The 4,309-nt window shown below is 34.7% G+C and overlaps 1 long non-coding RNA gene across 3 annotated transcripts; it reads left to right on the top strand.

Annotated features, from left to right (window-relative positions):
- On the top strand, positions 1,405 to 3,917 carry LOC109341887. 3 transcript variants are annotated; one of them, XR_002107020.1, is made up of 6 exons: positions 1,405 to 1,647; positions 1,746 to 1,972; positions 2,080 to 2,190; positions 3,125 to 3,274; positions 3,407 to 3,542; positions 3,665 to 3,917. It is a non-coding gene; the product is annotated as an uncharacterized LOC109341887 (long non-coding RNA). The 3 variants fall into 3 exon arrangements; XR_002107015.1 differs by having other exon boundaries at positions 2,080 to 2,203; XR_002107011.1 differs by having other exon boundaries at positions 2,080 to 3,274.

Below are 4,309 nucleotides of genomic sequence, written 5' to 3'. Positions count from 1 at the left end.
AGATTAAATGAGTTAATTGAAGTTTGCCCTCATCATGGTATGCCACTTTGGATGTTGGTTCAGAACTTCTATAGTGGGCTAGACTTTCCATCACAATAATTGTTGGATTCTTCAGTAGGTGGTGCCTTTATGTGCAAATGAATTGATGCTCATCCAAAGATCATAGTGTCGCGACCCGATTTTTGGTTAGAAGACCGGCCCTGCGACTTAGGGAGAAGTGAACCCGAATTCTACCTCTTCCGATTGATTTGGAGTCGCCACTACGTTTTTTGCGGTTAAAACGTAGAAAACTCTCGTTTATGCCCAATTTGGATAAAAAATGGTCTTTGAATAGAGACTCTGAATTCGGGAGTCGATTACGGATCGGAGAAGGTATTAACACCCTATCCGCCCGTATTAAAATGGTACCCTTGCTAATCACACAAATTTTTATACCCTTAACACTTATTCATTTAAAATTCAATTAGTAAAACCGAATATTTTTATATTTTTTATTTGCATCTGACAAGAGGTTATCATGCTTCTACGTATCCCTGAGTGCAATAGGGAAATCAAGACTACGTAGTTCTAGTTCAAAAATTATTCAGCTACTTTGGTTAATTGTTAGTGATTTAGAAAATATGGATAGGTTTAGAAATATTAATTTATTGCATAGGTTAATATATAATTGTTTCGATTTAATAAGACTAATAGTTTTAGAGACGGTGTTGGTCGTAGACCTTCTCCTCATTTCTGGAGAGTTAGAGACGACTCGAACTATAATAACCTCACTATAAAGATCCCCTAAAATTTATTTGGTAAGAGTTTCTAATTATTCGTATATATAGGATTTGAATGATAAAATAGTTTATTAAATATATATATATATATAATTAATAGTTTAGAGATGGTGTTGGTTGTAGACCTTCCTCTCATTTTCGGAGCGGTTAGAGACAACTCGAACCATAACCTAACTATAAAAATTCCGCAATTAATTTGATAATATAGTTTCTAATTATTCACACATATATAATTTTAGTGATAAAATAGTTATTAATTATATATATATATAGAATTAATAGTTTAGAGACGGTGTTGTGTGTAGACCTTCTTCTCATTTTTAAAGAAGTTAAAGACAACTCAAACCATAACCCCATTGTAAAAATTTCATATTTAACTTACTACATAATATAGTGTTGGGTTATTTTTTATAATGTTTTATTTTTTCATTAAAAAGAACGTTAATGCAATTCAGATTGAAATATATAATTATCCAAAAGTTATGAGATAGGCTTACTAATTAGCATTTGTTTTATTGGAATTGCCTAAACAAATGATATTAAAATAGAAAATAAAAAAACAAAATTTAAATAAATACTAAAGCCTAAAAGAATTACGTGAATAAAAAAGAAGAAAGTAAAGAAAGTTAAGTGGGGGGATAAATTGAAATGGGTGTGCGGGTTCTTTTAGAACCATGAAACTCAAATGGGATTTCAAATCCCTAATTCTCCTTTCTTCCCTAATCAACATCCATGGGGCTAGTGAGGAGGTCTGGCGACGAACACCGGAGGCTAAGAGCATCGGGACGCATGGGTCTGCATGGTGGAGGAAGGAAATGCGACGGTGGTTTACGGTGGAGTGGGTTCTTGCCGATGGGAGGTGATGACGGTATGGCCATCTCCTTTTTCTCTTCTTCATTTTTGTTTTCTTACTCTTTCGATTGGTTCTGGTAATGGTGATATTTAGGTTGTTTTGGGGTTTTCTAGTGAATGAATCGAAGGAAAGTGAAGACAAAATGGTGAGGTGGTTCGCGGTGGTTCTGATTTGGGCTCCTATCCTCACGGTGGTCACTGAAGTAAGGTAGGGATTCATTTATCTCTTCTTCATCAGTGGTTAGCCTCGGTGAGGGAAGGCTATGCTTGAGGATGGTTCACGACCACATCTAGGTGGTTTCGGGCTGCATCTCAATGCCGATAGAGCATAAGGGAACTCGGTAAGGAACTCTACTCCTCCTATGTTGAATCTTTGATTAACCTTTTTACGTCTATAACTATGTTGATGGGATTATTTGGTGATGGATATTTTCTGATTTGCTATAAGGGGTTTGTTAACCTTTACGTCTGCAACTTGTTAAGGCATGGGAAAAGGATAATTACGGCCAATGAAGATTAAGTTAGGGATCTCGGTGGCTGAGGTTCGGAATCCACGCGGGTAAGAAAGTTTGGTAAGGAATGGTGATTATCCTCATTTACCTCTTTTAAGTGTCTAAGTTGTTTGGTAGTGAGGATGCTTAAAGATAACAGCCCCGTGAATTTTCGATCATATTCTAAAATTTTTTTTTTAGTGATTGCAATATACCTTTGTGTTCATTATTAGGTAGACCCGAAATGGTGCTTTCTGTACAATAAAAAGAGCATGATTCGTATAAAATAACTACACGGATTTAGAACTTACGATTAGTAACTCTATACGTAACCTGGATAAAGCCTACACAAGTTATTACCTGATGCGAACTTTGTATGTAATCTCGCTGTCCTTGCCTCGAATAGTTGTCAATCTCTTTCCTCTAACCGTTGTTTTTTGTGTTTCTTCTTGCTTTTACGTAATCTGATAGGACTATGTTTATGCTTATCCTTTGGTTTTCTTTTTTTTTTTGAAACTTCTCTGTTTATCACTATTGCCCCCTGTCCTTTTTCTTCTGGTGATGTCTCCCTATTTATATCTGAGTAGGGGTTGGTGCAAAACCCTTTCAAATTACTAACTGAAAAACATAAAGATGCCATGACTTTTGCTCTCCGATTTTAATATTAAAACTGCCCATGCATGCTACCAATGATTGCTGATTTGTAACTGTTTTATTTTTATTTTTTTTGAATTCTTGGTTTGCCTTTTACTAATTCCTTTTGGTTGATTGTAACGGTTATGCCTTTTTGAATTTTCATCCTGATTGTTCTCTTAAGACTGCCAATAAACACTGCCTTTTATGCTACTAAAGATAATGTGTAACTGCAATCAGGGCATCTTAACATGCAAGGATTTCTGATGTGTATCTCTTTTATTGTCTCTTTTGAAACCTAAGTTATGGTTGATTAGTATTCTTTTTTACTTGTTTTGTTTAGATGAAATTTGTTAACTATTGTTGCAGTCTGCTTGTAATTTGGGGGTATGGTGCATATCTGTTCAATAATTAGATGTGTCGTCTCTTGCTACCCACTTCGATTCTTTGTTACGCGCAATAGTTCATGCCCTTGACAATCCAATGGGTTCTTTGTCAACAACATTTGAAGCTACTCAGGTACAATTTCATTTCCTTAAGAATATCTGAAGTATTTGTGTGATGTGTGTGTGTTAAAAAAGAAAACTCCTTGTTTCTGGACCTTCTTTTAATGGTGTAGAGATTAGCTAAATGCTCCTTGTACTATTCCAGAATGTGGTGGTTTCTCAAGTTGTCATATTTCTTGGAATTAAGTGTTTAATGCTAGAAGGGGGAAATTGGGGTTGGGACATATTGAATCAGTGTTTGAGCTACTACGGATGAGGAATATTATGCATATGCACTTGAGGTAATTAGATGATTTATAGCTGTGGTCTGTTGACATCATGTGTGTCCTCTCTATTAATCATTGTAGGCCTTTAATCTCCATAACAACTATCACTAATATTTTGCAACTGTTATCAATTGCAGGGTACTCACAGTTAGTTGATTCTTTCATGATGGAACTAGTGGGTGCTAGAACACCCTCTCTATAGAAATCTCTTCTTCTTTCAACCTGAACTCGTTCATGCTAGTGCTACCATTATGGATGATTTTGTTGTAGTCATTTAAAATGGATCTCTGTTTGAAACCCGCCTTTTCATTTTTATTCATATGAACATTTTTTGTTCACATTGTTGTACTAGTAATTCTTTTTACTGTTAATGGAATGCTTTTGTTGCTACAAAATTCTTAATATTGAATGATAATTTCTTAGTCATCTCAGTAATGTTTGTACACAAAAAAGCAACCCACATGTGTAGTTGTAGTCATCAATCTTCAGAAAGTTAATGGAATGCTAATATTGTTGATAAATGGCATGATTTTGTTGGACAAATTAATAATGCAATGCTTTTCTTGGTAAAAAAAATGATATTAACGAGATGCTACTTTTGCATAATATTGAGATTGTCCATAGTCTTTTTTTTTCATACCCAAAAAGTTATTTCCGTTTTTGTTATTTGTTATTATGAGAGTTTTGTAGTTATATATCTAAACCGGACAAAATTGAGTGTTCATGTATAGAAAATGTAGTTTCCAATCATCACCAATGGACGAATGAGAGAAGACATCATC

The sequence above is a fragment of the Lupinus angustifolius genome, chromosome LG01 (assembly GCF_001865875.1).
Source record: "Lupinus angustifolius cultivar Tanjil chromosome LG01, LupAngTanjil_v1.0, whole genome shotgun sequence".
In the NCBI taxonomy this organism is placed as follows: domain Eukaryota; kingdom Viridiplantae; phylum Streptophyta; class Magnoliopsida; order Fabales; family Fabaceae; genus Lupinus; species Lupinus angustifolius.
The sequence above is the reverse complement of the archived record's forward strand: the minus strand, read 5'-3'. Positions and strand labels throughout refer to the sequence as shown.